This window comes from Leucopleurus acutus (genome assembly GCF_964270905.1).
Source record: "Leucopleurus acutus genome assembly, chromosome: 1".
NCBI lineage: Eukaryota > Metazoa > Chordata > Mammalia > Artiodactyla > Delphinidae > Leucopleurus > Leucopleurus acutus.
The window spans coordinates 98,571,246-98,587,637 of record NC_139142.1 but is presented as its reverse complement, the minus strand read 5'-3'; positions in this window follow the sequence as shown (position 1 = coordinate 98,587,637).

The window sequence follows — 16,392 nt, the reverse complement described above, 5'->3', positions numbered from 1 at the left end:
GGTACGATGATTCTAAGTGAAATAAGTCACACAGAAAAAGAAACATCATAAGATATCACTACTACACGGAATGTAAACTTGGCTACACAGGATCTGAATTACAAAACAGAACAGGGTCTCAAATGTAGAAAACCAACTTATGCTTGCTTAAGGGGAAAGGTGAGTTGGGGTGCTGCATGAAACCACAGATTGAAATTAGCACAGATACCGTTCCATAAGCCAAATATGTAATAGACAAGAGCTACTCCTTGCTCAACGAAGTGGACTCAACACCCCATATTAAACGCCTAACAATATACCTGACTAGAAATAATCTAAAAACCTACTGATTTATATGTCTCCGAAAGAGAATCAAGCGTGTGTACAGCGACATAAACGCAGCGGTGATAGGATTGGTGAGGTTCGGTGAGCAAATGCAGACCCTATGAAGTCATATTGCATGGTACCCATTCCATGGGTCTCAACTCTCCAGGTTTAAGGGATTCTTCCTTCAGCTAAAACATGCATGTGGAACCCAGAGTATGATCCACCGTGTGATCGGGAAACGTGTTCAAATGTGTCTCGTTTTCGTCCCCTGGTACTCGAGTGCAACATTCCAGATGCTTTACTAACACTCTCCCCACTTGGAGAGTCAGTGCCTTTAACCTCCTGTTTGGCCCAGTTTGCAGTTTCTGTGGAAAATGAACAGGAATAGGGAGAACGAAAGAGAGACTAGCTGGAGGTGTCTGGACGGGCAAATTTAACTCTCATTTCCCACCAGGAAGAGGAATTAACCAAAGGCTCAGCGTGCCGTGCCGGAACCACACTAGGGCCTGAAGCAATCCTGCGGTGTTGCGGCCAGCTCACAAGAAAGCGAGTTGAAGAAAGGAGCTCAGGGGCACTGTAATTCACAAACCTGCAGAGTTATAAATGACAGCTATCGTCCAAAAATATATTGAAGTAAGGCTGCCAAGAGGACTTGAAAGCGGGGCAGAATTGCAGGAAACCGATTTCAGGAGGTAGACTGGAATTGCATGTAAAGCATAGGAAAAGAGGCAGAACGTCCACAATGATGCACTTGGCCAAAAAGGGCGTATGCGTTTTTTCCTGAATATATTCAGGAAAAAACGCATACGCCCTTTTTGGCCAACCAAGCAAGCTTGCAAAGGATATCTGCACTACAATGAAGTCTCACTGCCCCCCGGTCAAAAGGGCCATCTGAAAAAAGTGTAAAATCCAGAAAGGCAGGACAGGCCATGGAGAACTGGGAGCCTTGTTATGCTGGTAGGCGGGATGTAAATTGCCAACAGCCACTCTGGAGAAGTGTATGGTGTTTCCTGAAACATCTAAAAAACAAAGCAACAGAGCCTAGGGCACTTCCACTTATGGTCCTATAGCTTAGGGAAATTAAAATCAAAAAGACACGGTCACCCCAAAGTTTGGGACGGCTCTGTTTACAGAACCTCGTTTACAGTACAAGTTCAATATCACAGAAAGCAAAAAATGGATAAAGAAGTTGTGGTACTTACGTACAATGCAATATCACTCAGCAATGAAATCTATGTCATCAGGCCCGTAGCAGCATAATGAGTGGATGCAGGTATGATGAGTCTAAGTGAAATAAGTCACACAGAAAAAGAAACATCATAAGATATCACTACTACACGGAATGTAAACTTGGCTACACAGGAACTGAATTACAAAACAGAACAGGGTCTCAAATGTAGAAAACCAACTTATGCTTGCTTAAGGGGAAAGGTGAGTTGGGGTGCTGCATAAAACCAGAGATTGAAATTAGCACAGATACCGTTCCATAAGCCAAATATGTAATAGACAAGAGCTACTCCTTGCTCAACGAAGTGGACTCAACACCCCATATTAAACGCTTAAAAATACCCCGGACTAGAAATAATCTTATAAACTACGGATTTATATGTCTCCGAAAGAGAATCAAGCGTGTGTACAGCGGCATAAACGCAGCAGTGATAGGATTGGTGAGGTTCAGTGAGCAAATGCAGACCCTTTGAAGTCATATTGCATGGTACCCATTCCATGGGTCTCAACTCTCCAAGTTTAAGGGATTCTTCCTTCAGCTAAAACATGCATGTGGAACACAGAGTATGATCCACCGTGTGATCAGGAAACGTGTTCAAATGTGTCTCAGTTTTCGTCCCCTGGTACTCGGGTGCAACACTCCAGACGCTTTACTAACACTCTCCCCACTTGGAGAGTCAGTGCCTTTAACCTCCTGTATGGCCCAGTTTGTAATTTCTGTGGAAAATGTACAGCAATAGGGAGAACCAATGAGAAACTAGCTGGAGGTGTCTGGACGGGCAAATTTTACTCTCATTTCCCACCAGAAAGAGGAATTAAACAAAGGCTCAGCATGCCTTGCCGGAACCACACTAGGGCCTGAAGCAATCCTGCGGTGTTGCGGCCAGCTCACAAGAAAGCGAGTTGAAGAAAGGAGCTCAGGGGCACTGTAATTCACAAACCTGCAGAGTTATAAATGACAGCTATTGTCCAAAAATATATTGAAGTAAGGCTGCCAAGAGGACTTGAAAGCGGGGCAGAATTGCAGGAAACCGATTTCAGGAGGTAGACGGGAATTGCATGTAAAGCATAGGAAAAGAGGCAGAACGTCCACAATGATGCACTTGGCCAAAAAGGGCGTATGCGTTTTTTCCTGAATATATTCAGGAAAAAACGCATACGCCCTTTTTGGCCAACCAAGCAAGCTTGCAAAGGAAATCTGCACTACAGTGAAGTCTCGCTGCCCCCCGGTCAAAAGGGCCATATGAAAAAAGTGTAAAATCCAGAAAGGCAGGACAGGCCATGAAGAACTGGGAGCCTTGTTATGCTGATGGGCGGGATGTAAATTGCCAACAGCCACTCTGGAGAAGTGTATGGTGTTTCCTGTAACATCTAAAAAACTAAGCAACAGAGCCTAGGGCACTTCCACTTATGGTCCTATAGCTTAGGGCAATTAAAATGAAAGAGACACAGCCACCCCAAAGTTTGGGACGGCTCTGTTTACAAGAATCTTGTTTACGGTACAAGTTCAATATCACAAAAGCGAAAAATGGATAAAGAAGTTGTGGTACTTACGTACAATGCAATATCACTCAGCAATGAAATCTATGTCATCAGGCCCGTAGCAGCATAATGAGTGGATTCAGGTATGATGATTCTAAGTGAAATAAGTCACACAGAAAAAGAAACATCATAAGATATCACTACTACACGGAATGTAAACTTGGCTACACAGGATCTGAATTACAAAACAGAACAGGGTCTCAAATGTAGAAAACCAACTTATGCTTGCTTAAGGGGAAAGGTGAGTTGGGGTGCTGCATGAAACCAGAGATTGAAATTAGCACAGATACCGTTCCATAAGCCAAATATGTAATAGACAAGATCTACTCCTTGCTCAACGAAGTGGACTCAACACCCCATATTAAACGCCTAAGAATATACCTGACTAGAAATAATCTAAAAACCTACCGATTTATATGTCTCCGAAAGAGAATCAAGCGTGTGTACAGCGACATAAACGCAGCAGTGATAGGATTGGTGAGGTTCGGTGAGCAAATGCAGACCCTTTGAAGTCATATTGCATGGTACCCATTCCATGGGTCTCAACTCTCCAGGTTTAAGGGATTCTTCCTTCAGCTAAAACATGCATGTGGAACCCAGAGTATGATACACCGTGTGATCGGGAAACGTGTTCAAATGTGTCTCAGTTTTCGTCCCCTGGTACTCGGATGCAACATTCCAGACGCTTTACTAACACTCTCCCCACTTGGAGAGTCAGTGCCTTTAACCTCCTGTTTGGCCCAGTTTGCAATTTCTGTGGAAAATGAACAGGAATAGGGAGAACCAATGAGAGACTAGGTGGAGGTGTCTGGATGGGCAAATTTAACTCTCATTTCCCACCAAGAAGAAGAATTAACCAAAGGCTCAGCATGCCATGCCAGAAGCACACTAGGGCCTGAAGCAATCCTGCGGTGTTGCGGCCAGCTGAAAAGAAAGCGAGTTGAAGAAAGGAGCTCAGGGGCACTGTAATTCACAAACCTGCAGAGTTATAAATGACAGCTATCGTCCAAAAATATATTGAAGTAAGGCTGCCAAGAGGAGTTGAAAGCGGGGCAGAATTGCATGAAACCGATTTCAGGAGGTAAACTGGAATTGCATGTAAAGCATAGGAAAAGAGGCAGAACGTCCACAATGATGCACTTGGCCAAAAAGGGCGTATGCGTTTTTTCCTGAATATATTCAGGAAAAAACGCATACGCCCTTTTTGGCCAACCAAGCAAGCTTGCAAAGGAAATCTGCACTACAATGAAGTCTCACTGCCCCCCGGTCAAAAGGGCCATCTGAAAAAAGTGTAAAATCCAGAAAGGCAGGACAGACCAAGGAGAACTAGGAGCCTTGTTATGCTGATGGGCGGGATGTAAATTGCCAGCAGCCACTCTGGAGAAGTGTATGGTGTTTCCTGAAACATTCAAAAAACAAAGCAACAGAGCCTAGGGCACTTCCACTTATGGTCCTATAGCTTAGGGAAATTAAAATCAAAAAGAAACAGCCACCCCAAAGTTTGGGATGGCTCTGTTTACAAGAACCTCGTTTACGGTACAAGTTCAATATCACAGAAAGCGAAAAATGGATAAAGAAGTTGTGGTACTTATGTACAATGCAATATCACTCAGCAATGAAATCTATGTCATCAGGCACATAGCAGCATAATGAGTGGATTCAGGTACGATGATTCTAAGTGAAATCAGTCACACAGAAAAAGAAATATCATAAGATATCACTACTACACGGAATGTAAACTTGGCTACACAGGAACTGAATTACAAAACAGAACAGGGTGTCAAATGTAGAAAACCAACTTATGCTTGCTTAAGGGGAAAGGTGAGTTGGGGTGCTGCATAAAACCAGAGATTGAAATTAGCACAGATACCGTTCCATAAGCCAAATATGTAATACACAAGAGCTACTCCTTGCTCAACGAAGTGGACTCAACACCCCATATTAAACGCCTAACAATATACCTGACTAGTAAGAATCTTAAAACCTATGGATTTATATGTCTCCGAAAGAGAATGAAGCGTGTGTACAGTGGCATAAACGCAGCAGTGATAGGATTGGTAAGGTTCGGTGAGCAAATGCAGACCCTTTGTAGTCATATTGCATGGTACCCATTCCATGGGTCTCAACTCTGCATGTTTAAGGGATTCTTCCTTCAGCTAAAACATGCATGTGGAACCCAGAGTATGATCCACCGTGTGATCGGGAAACGTGTTCCAATGTGTCTCAGTTTTCATCCCCTGGTTCTCGGGTACAACATTCCAAACGGTTTACTAACACTCTCCCCACTTGTAAAGTCAGTGCCTTTAACCTCCTGTTTGGCCCAGTTTGCAATTTCTGCGTAAGATGAACAGGAATAGGGAGAACCAATGAGAGACTAGCTGGAGGTGTCTGGACGGGCAAATTTAACTCTCATTTCCCACCAGGAAGAGGAAGTAACCAAAGGCTCAGCGTGCCATGCCAGAAGCACACTAAGGCCTGAAGCAATCCTGCGGAGTTGCGGCCAGCTCACAAGAAAGCGAGTTGAAGAAAGGAGCTCAGGGGCACTGTAATTCACAAACCTGCAGAGTTATAAATGACAGCTATCTTCCAAAAATATATTGAAGTAAGGCTGCCAAGAGGAGTTGAAAGCGGGGCAGAATTGCAGGAAACCGATTTCAGGAGGTAGACTGGAATTGCATGTAAAGCATAGGAAAAGAGGCAGAACGTCCACAATGATGCACTTGGCCAAAAAGGGCGTATGCGTTTTTTCCTGAATATATTCAGGAAAAAACGCATACGCCCTTTTTGGCCAACCAAGCAAGCTTGCAAAGGAAATCTGCACTACAATGAACTCTCACTGCCCCCCCGGGTCAAAAGGGCCATCTGAAAAAAGTGTAAAATCCAGAAAGGCAGGACAGGCCATGGAGAACTGGGAGCCTTGTTATGCTGATGGTTGGGATGAAAACTGCCAGCAGCCACTCTGGAGAAGTGTATGGTGTTTCCTGAAACATCCAAAAAACAAAGCAACAGAGCCTAGGGCACTTCCACTTATGGTCCTACAGCTTAGGGAAATTAAAATCAAAACGACACAGCCACCCCAAAGTTTGGGACGGCTCTGTTTACAAGAACCTCGTTTACGGTACAAGTTCAATATCACAGAAAGCAAAAAATGGATAAAGAAGTTGTGGTACTTACGTACAATGCAATATCACTCAGCAATGAAATCTATGTCATCAGGCCCGTAGCAGCATAATGAGTGGATTCAGGTACGATGATTCTAAGTGAAATAAGTCACACAGAAAAAGAAACATCATAAGATATCACTACTACACGGAATGTAAACTTGGCTACACAGGATCTGAATTACAAAACAGAACAGGGTCTCAAATGTAGAAAACCAACTTATGCTTGCTTAAGGGGAAAGGTGAGTTGGGGTTCTGCATGAAACCAGAGATTGAAATTAGCACAGATACTGTTCCATAAGCCAAATATTTAATAGACAAGATCTACTCCTTGCTCAACGAAGTGGACTCAACACCCCATATTAAACGCCTAAGAATATACCTGACTAGAAATAATCTAAAAACCTACCGATTTATATGTCTCCGAAAGAGAATCAAGCGTGTGTACAGCGACATAAACGCAGCAGTGATAGGATTGGTGAGGTTCGGTGAGCAAATGCAGACCCTATGAAGTCATATTGCATGGTACCCATCCCATGGGTCTCAACTCTCCAGGTTTAAGGGATTCTTCCTTCAGCTAAAACATGCATGTGGAACCCAGAGTATGATCCACCGTGTGATCGGGAAACGTGTTCAAATGTGTCTCGTTACGTCCCCTGGTACTCGAGTGCAACATTCCAGATGCTTTACTAACACTCTCCCCACTTGGAGAGTCAGTGCCTTTAACCTCCTGTTTGGCCCAGTTTGCAATTTCTGTGGAAAATGAACAGGAATAGGGAGAACGAAAGAGAGACTAGCTGGAGGTGTCTGGACGGGCAAATTTAACTCTCATTTCCCACCAGGAAGAGGAATTAACCAAAGGCTCAGCGTGCCGTGCCGGAACTACACTAGGGCCTGAAGCAATCCTGCGGTGTTGCGGACAGCTCACAAGAAAGCGAGTTGAAGAAACGAGCTCAGGGGCACTGTAATTCACAACCTGCAGAGTTATAAATGACAGCTATCGTCCAAAAATATATTGAAGTAAGGCTGCCAAGAGGACTTGAAAGCGGAGCAGAATTGCAGGAAACCGATTTCAGGAGGTAGACGGGAATTCCATGTAAAGCATAGGAAAAGAGGCAGAACGTCCACAATGATGCACTTGGCCAAAAAGGGCGTATGCGTTTTTTCCTGAATATATTCAGGAAAAAACGCATACGCCCTTTTTGGCCAACCAAGCAAGCTTGCAAAGGAAATCTGCCCTACAATGAAGTCTCACTGCCCCCCGGTCAAAAGGGACATATGAAAAAAGTGTAAAATCCAGAAAGGCAGGACAGGCCATGAAGAACTGGGAGCCTTGTTATGCTGATGGGCGGGATGTAAATTGCCAACAGCCACTCTGGAGAAGTGTATGGTGTTTCCTGAAACATCTAAAAAACTAAGCAACAGAGCCTAGGGCACTTCCACTTATGGTCCTATAGCTTAGGGCAATTAAAATCAAAGAGACACAGCCACCCCAAAGTTTGGGACGGCTCTGTTTACAAGAATCTTGTTTCCGGTACAAGTTCAATATCACAAAAGCGAAAAATGGATAAAGAAGTTGTGGTACTTACGTACAATGCAATATCACTCAGCAATGAAATCTATGTCATCAGGCCCGTAGCAGCATAATGAGTGGATTCAGGTACGATGATTCTATGTGAAATAAGTCACACAGAAAAAAAAACATCATAAGATATCACTACTACACGGAATGTAAACTTGGCTACACAGGAACTGAATTACAAAACAGAACAGGGTGTCAAATGTAGAAAACCAACTTATGCTTGCTTAAGGGGAAAGGTGAGTTGGGGTGCTGCATGAAACCAGAGATTGAAATTAGCACAGATACCGTTCCATAAGCCAAATATGTAATAGACAAGAGCTACTCCTTGCTCAACGAAGTGGACTCAACACCCCATATTAAACGCCTAACAATATACCTGACTAGTAAGAATCTTAAAACCTATGGATTTATAAGTCTCCGAAAGAGAATCAAGCGTGTGTACAGCGGCATAAACGCAGCAGTGATAGGATTGGTGAGGTTCGGTGAGCAAATGCAGACCCTTTGAAGTCATATTGCATGGTACCCATTCCATGGGTCTCAACTCTCCAGGTTTAAGGGATTCTTCCTTCAGCTAAAACATGCATGTGGAACCCAGAGTATGATCCACCGTGTGATGGGGAAACGTGTTCAAATGTGTCTCAGTTTTCGTCCCCTGGTACTCGGATGCAACATTCCAGACGCTTTACTAACACTCTCCCCACTTGTAGAGTCAGTGCCTTTAACCTCCTGTTTGGCCCAGTTTGCAATTTCTGTGGAAAATGAACAGGAATAGGGAGAACCAATGAGAGACTAGGTGGAGGTGTCTGGACGGGCAAATTTAACTCTCATTTCCCACCAAGAAGAAGAATTAACCAAAGGCTCAGCATGCCATGCCGGAAGCACACTAGGGCCTGAAGCAATCCTGCGGAGTTGCAGCCAGCTCACAAGAAAGCGAGTTGAAGAAAGGAGCTCAGGGGCACTGTAATTCACAAACCTGCAGAGTTATAAATGACAGCTATCTTCCACAAATATATTGAAGTAAGGCTGCCAAGAGGAGTTGAAAGTGGGGCAGAATTGCAGGAAACCGATTTCAGGAGGTAGACTGGAATTGCATGTAAAGCATAGGAAAAGAGGCAGAACGTCCACAATGATGCACTTGGCCAAAAAGGGCGTATGCGTTTTTTCCTGAATATATTCAGGAAAAAACGCATACGCCCTTTTTGGCCAACCAAGCAAGCTTGCAAAGGAAATCTGCACTACAATGAACTCTCACTGCCCCCCCGGGTCAAAAGGGCCATCTGAAAAAAGTGTAAAATCCAGAAAGGCAGGACAGGCCATGGAGAACTGGGAGCCTTGTTATGCTGATGGTTGGGATGAAAACTGCCAGCAGCCACTCTGGAGAAGTGTATGGTGTTTCCTGAAACATCCAAAAAACAAAGCAACAGAGCCTAGGGCACTTCCACTTATGGTCCTACAGCTTAGGGAAATTAAAATCAAAAAGACACAGCCACCCCAAAGTTTGGGACGGCTCTGTTTACAAGAACCTCGTTTACGGTACAAGTTCAATATCACAGAAAGCAAAAAATGGATAAAGAAGTTGTGGTACTTACGTACAATGCAATATCACTCAGCAATGAAATCTATGTCATCAGGCCCGTAGCAGCATAATGAGTGGATTCAGGTACGATGATTCTAAGTGAAATAAGTCACACAGAAAAAGAAACATCATAAGATATCACTACTACACGGAATGTAAACTTGGCTACACAGGAACTGAATTACAAAACAGAACAGGGTGTCAAATGTAGAAAACCAACTTATGCTTGCTTAAGGGGAAAGGTGAGTTGTGGTGCTGCATAAATCCAGAGATTGAAATTAGCACAGATACCGTTCCATAAGCCAAATATGTAATAGACAAGAGCTACTCCTTGCTCAATGAAGTGGACTTAACACCCCATATTAAACGCCTAACAATATACCTGACTAGTAAGAATCTTAAAACCTATGGATTTATAAGTCTCCGAAAGAGAATCAAGCGTGTGTACAGTGGCATAAACGCAGCAGTGATAGGATTGGTGAGGTTCGGTGAGCAAATGCAGACCCTTTGAAGTCATATTGCATGGTACCCATTCCATGGGTCTCAACTCTCCAGGTTTAAGGGATTCTTCCTTCAGCTAAAACATGCATGTGGAACCCAGAGTATGATACACCGTGTGATCGGGAAACGTGTTCAAATGTGTCTCAGTTTTCGTCCCCTGGTACTCGGATGCAACATTCCAGACGCTTTACTAACACTCTCCCCACTTGGAGAGTCAGTGCCTTTAACCTCCTGTTTGGCCCAGTTTGCAATTTCTGTGGAAAATGAACAGGAATAGGGAGAACCAATGAGAGACTAGGTGGAGGTGTCTGGATGGGCAAATTTAACTCTCATTTCCCACCAAGAAGAAGAATTAACCAAAGGCTCAGCATGCCATGCCAGAAGCACACTAGGGCCTGAAGCAAACCTGCGGTGTTGCGGCCAGCTGAAAAGAAAGTGAGTTGAAGAAAGGAGCTCAGGGGCACTGTAATTCACAAACCTGCAGAGTTATAAATGACAGCTATCGTCCAAAAATATATTGAAGTAAGGCTGCCAAGAGGAGTTGAAAGCGGGGCAGAATTGCATGAAACCGATTTCAGGAGGTAAACTGGAATTGCATGTAAAGCATAGGAAAAGAGGCAGAACGTCCACAATGATGCACTTGGCCAAAAAGGGCGTATGCGTTTTTTCCTGAATATATTCAGGAAAAAACGCATACGCCCTTTTTGGCCAACCAAGCAAGCTTGCAAAGGAAATCTGCACTACAATGAAGTCTCACTGCCCCCCGGTCAAAAGGGCCATCTGAAAAAACTGTAAAATCCAGAAAGGCAGGACAGACCAAGGAGAACTAGGAGCCTTGTTATGCTGATGGGCGGGATGTAAATTGCCAGCAGCCACTCTGGAGAAGTGTATGGTGTTTCCTGAAACATTCAAAAAACAAAGCAACAGAGCCTAGGGCACTTCCACTTATGGTCCTATAGCTTAGGGAAATTAAAATAAAAAAGAAACAGCCACCCCAAAGTTTGGGATGGCTCTGTTTACAAGAACCTCGTTTACGGTACAAGTTCAATATCACAGAAAGCGAAAAATGGATAAAGAAGTTGTGGTACTTATGTACAATGCAATATCACTCAGCAATGAAATCTATGTCATCAGGCACATAGCAGCATAATGAGTGGATTCAGGTACGATGATTCTAAGTGAAATCAGTCACACAGAAAAAGAAATATCATAAGATATCACTACTACACGGAATGTAAACTTGGCTACACAGGAACTGAATTACAAAACAGAACAGGGTGTCAAATGTAGAAAACCAACTTATGCTTGCTTAAGGGGAAAGGTGAGTTGGGGTGCTGCATAAAACCAGAGATTGAAATTAGCACAGATACCGTTCCATAAGCCAAATATGTAATACACAAGAGCTACTCCTTGCTCAACGAAGTGGACTCAACACCCCATATTAAACGCCTAACAATATACCTGACTAGTAAGAATCTTAAAACCTATGGATTTATATGTCTCCGAAAGAGAATGAAGCGTGTGTACAGCGGCATAAACGCAGCAGTGATAGGATTGGTAAGGTTCGGTGAGCAAATGCAGACCCTTTGTAGTCATATTGCATGGTACCCATTCCATGGGTCTCAACTCTGCATGTTTAAGGGATTCTTCCTTCAGCTAAAACATGCATGTGGAACCCAGAGTATGATCCACCGTGTGATCGGGAAACGTGTTCCAATGTGTCTCAGTTTTCATCCCCTGGTACTCGGGTACAACATTCCAAACGGTTTACTAACACTCTCCCCACTTGTAAAGGCAGTGCCTTTAACCTCCTGTTTGGCCCAGTTTGCAATTTCTGCGTAAGATGACCAGGAATAGGGAGAACCAATGAGAGACTAGCTGGAGGTGTCTGGACGGGCAAATTTAACTCTCATTTCCCACCAGGAAGAGGAAGTAACCAAAGGCTCAGCGTGCCATGCCAGAAGCACACTAAGGCCTGAAGCAATCCTGCGGAGTTGCGGCCAGCTCACAAGAAAGCGAGTTGAAGAAAGGAGCTCAGGGGCACTGTAATTCACAAACCTGCAGAGTTATAAATGACAGCTATCTTCCAAAAATATATTGAAGTAAGGCTGCCAAGAGGAGTTGAAAGCGGGGCAGAATTGCAGGAAACCGATTTCAGGAGGTAGACTGGAATTGCATGTAAAGCATAGGAAAAGAGGCAGAACGTCCACAATGATGCACTTGGCCAAAAAGGGCGTATGCGTTTTTTCCTGAATATATTCAGGAAAAAACGCATACGCCCTTTTTGGCCAACCAAGCAAGCTTGCAAAGGAAATCTGCACTACAATGAACTCTCACTGCCCCCCCTGGTCAAAAGGGCCATCTGAAAAAAGTGTAAAATCCAGAAAGGCAGGACAGGCCATGGAGAACTGGGAGCCTTGTTATGCTGATGGTTGGGATGAAAACTGCCAGCAGCCACTCTGGAGAAGTGTATGGTGTTTCCTGAAACATCCAAAAAACAAAGCAACAGAGCCTAGGGCACTTCCACTTATGGTCCTACAGCTTAGGGCAATTAAAATCAAAAAGACACAGCCACCCCAAAGTTTGGGACGGCTCTGTTTACAAGAACCTCGTTTACGGTACAAGTTCAATATCACAGAAAGCAAAAAATGGATAAAGAAGTTGCGGTACTTATGTACAATGCAATATCACTCAGCAATGAAATCTATGTCATCAGGCCCGTAGCAGCATAATGAGTGGATTCAGGTATGATGATTCTAAGTGAAATAAGTCACACAGAAAAAGAAACATCATAAGATATCACTACTACACGGAATGTAAACTTGGCTACACAGGATCTGAATTACAAAACAGAACAGGGTCTCAAATGTAGAAAACCAACTTATGCTTGCTTAAGGGGAAAGGTGAGTTGGGGTGCGGCATGAAACCAGAGATTGAAATTAGCACAGATACCGTTCCATAAGCCAAATATTTAATAGACAAGAGCTACTCCTTGCTCAACGAAGTGGACTCAACACCCCATATTAAACGCCTAAGAATATACCTGACTAGAAATAATCTAAAAACCTACCGATTTATATGTCTCCGAAAGAGAATCAAGCGTGTGTACAGCGACATAAACGCAGCAGTGATAGGATTGGTGAGGTTCGGTGAGCAAATGCAGACCCTATGAAGTCATATTGCATGGTACCCATTCCATGGGTCTCAACTCTCCAGGTTTAAGGGATTCTTCCTTCAGCTAAAACATGCATGTGGAACCCAGAGTATGATCCACCGTGTGATCAGGAAACGTGTTCAAATGTGTCTCGTTACGTCCCCTGGTACTCGAGTGCAACATTCCAGATGCTTTACTAACACTCTCCCCACTTGGAGAGTCAGTGCCTTTAACCTCCTGTTTGGCCCAGTTTGCAATTTCTGTGGAAAATGAACAGGAATAGGGAGAACGAAAGAGAGACTAGCTGGAGGTGTCTGGACGGGCAAATTTAACTCTCATTTCCCACCAGGAAGAGGAATTAACCAAAGGCTCAGCGTGCCGTGCCGGAACTACACTAGGGCCTGAAGCAATCCTGCGGTGTTGCGGACAGCTCACAAGAAAGCGAGTTGAAGAAAGGAGCTCAGGGGCACTGTAATTCACAAACCTGCAGAGTTATAAATGACAGCTATCGTCCAAAAATATATTGAAGTAAGGCTGCCAAGAGGACTTGAAAGCGGAGCAGAATTGCAGGAAACCGATTTCAGGAGGTAGACGGGAATTCCATGTAAAGCATAGGAAAAGAGGCAGAACGTCCACAATGATGCACTTGGCCAAAAAGGGCGTATGCGTTTTTTCCTGAATATATTCAGGAAAAAACGCATACGCCCTTTTTGGCCAACCAAGCAAGCTTGCAAAGGAAATCTGCCCTACAATGAAGTCTCACTGCCCCCCGGTCAAAAGGGACATATGAAAAAAGTGTAAAATCCAGAAAGGCAGGACAGGCCATGAAGAACTGGGAGCCTTGTTATGCTGATGGGCGGGATGTAAATTGCCAACAGCCACTCTGGGGAAGTGTATGGTGTTTCCTGAAACATCTAAAAAACTAAGCAACAGAGCCTAGGGCACTTCCACTTATGGTCCTATAGCTTAGGGCAATTAAAATCAAAGAGACACAGCCACCCCAAAGTTTGGGACGGCTCTGTTTACAAGAATCTTGTTTCCGGTACAAGTTCAATATCACAAAAGCGAAAAATGGATAAAGAAGTTGTGGTACTTACGTACAATGCAATATCACTCAGCAATGAAATCGATGTCATCAGGCCCGTAGCAGCATAATGAGTGGATTCAGGTACGATGATTCTATGTGAAATAAGTCACACAGAAAAAAAAACATCATAAGATATCACTACTACACGGAATGTAAACTTGGCTACACAGGAACTGAATTACAAAACAGAACAGGGTGTCAAATGTAGAAAACCAACTTATGCTTGCTTAAGGAGAAAGGTGAGTTGGGGTGCTGCATAAAACCAGAGATTGAAATTAGCACAGATACCGTTCCATATGCCAAATATGTAATAGACAAGAGCTACTCCTTGCTCAACGAAGTGGACTCAACACCCCATATTAAACGCCTAACAATATACCTGACTAGTAAGAATCTTAAAACCTATGGATTTATAAGTCTCCGAAAGAGAATCAAGCGTGTGTACAGCGGCATAAACGCAGCAGTGATAGGATTGGTGAGGTTCGGTGAGCAAATGCAGACCCTTTGAAGTCATATTGCATGGTACCCATTCCATGGGTCTCAACTCTCCAGGTTTAAGGGATTCTTCCTTCAGCTAAAACATGCATGTGGAACCCAGAGTATGATCCACCGTGTGATGGGGAAACGTGTTCAAATGTGTCTCAGTTTTCGTCCCCTGGTACTCGGATGCAACATTCCAGACGCTTTACTAACACTCTCCCCACTTGGAGAGTCAGTGCCTTTAACCTCCTGTATGGCCCAGTTTGCAATTTCTGTGGAAAATGTACAGCAATAGGGAGAACCAATGAGAGACTAGGTGGAGGTGTCTGGACGGGCAAATTTAACTCTCATTTCCCACCAGGAAGAAGAATTAACCAAAGGCTCAGCATGCCATGCCGGAAGCACACTAGGGCCTGAAGCAATCCTGCGGTGTTGCGGCCAGCTCACAAGAAAGCGAGTTGAAGAACGGAGCTCAGGGGCACTGTAATTCAGAAACCTGCGGAGTTATAAATGACAGCTATCATCTAAAATTATACTGAAGTAAGGCTGCGATGAGGACTTGAATGCCGGGCAGAATTGCTGGAAACTGATTTCAGAACGTACACGGGAGTAGTTCTTAAAGCATAGGAAAAGAGACAGAACTTGGAAAATAATGCACTTGGCAAAAAAGGGCATATGTGTTTTATCCAGAGCTCTCATAACTGAGGGGAGGAGATTCCCAGCAGGCTCCAACTGCCACCTGAGGGCTCACATTGCCAAGGCAACGTGAGCATGCCAGGCAGGAGTTACCTCACAGCAGAGGTCCCACCTCACAGAAGGGTGAGAAACCCAGCCAACATCAGACTCTCACCAGAGGGCCCACATCACCAAGGGGATGGGAACCAGGCAGGAGTGTCTTCACATCAGTGGGGCCACATCATCGAAAGCTGAGGTACTCAGCACATGTGTCCTCAAACCAGAGGACCCACATCACCAAGGACCTCGGAGTGAGGCAGGCAGGAGTAACCTCACAACACTGGGCACATAGAATAAAAAAGTGAGGAATCCAGCAGTTGGAACCTCCCAGCAGGCGGCCCAGAGCACCGAGGCTATGGGATTCAGGCCACAGTGAACTCACAGAAGAGGGCCCATGTCATGAAACTGAGCAAACCAGCCATTGGGACCTCAGAGCAGGAGGCCCACATCCCCATGGGGATGGAATTCTGGTAGGAGTGTCCTCGCACCACTGAGAACGTATCAGAAAATTTTGGGCGACCAGCAGTTAGGGCCTGACGCCAGAGGACCCTCATCACCAAGGGAAGGAGGCTCCCAGCAGGCTCCAACTGCCACCAGAGGGCTGACGTCGCCAAGGCGATGTGTGCCAACCAGGCACGAATGACCTCACAGCAGAGGGCCCACCTCAGAGAAGTGTGACGAACCCAGTCAGGATCAGACTCGCACCAGAGGGCCCACATCACCAAATGGATTGGAACCAGGCAGGAGTGTCCTCACATGAGTAGGGCCACATCATCTAAAGGTGAGGAACCCAGAACATGTGGCTTCAAACCATAGGACACCCATCACCAAGGGGCTGGGAGTGAGGCAGGCAGGAGGAGCCTCATAACAGAGGGCCCAAAAATAAGAAAGGTGAGGAATCCAGCAGTTGGAACCTCCCAGCAGGCGGCCCAGAGCACAGAGGCTAGAGGAACCAGGCCAGAGTGAACTAACACCAGACAGCCCACATCATGAAACTGTGAGCAACCCAGACATTGGGACCTCAGAGCAGAAGGCCCACAT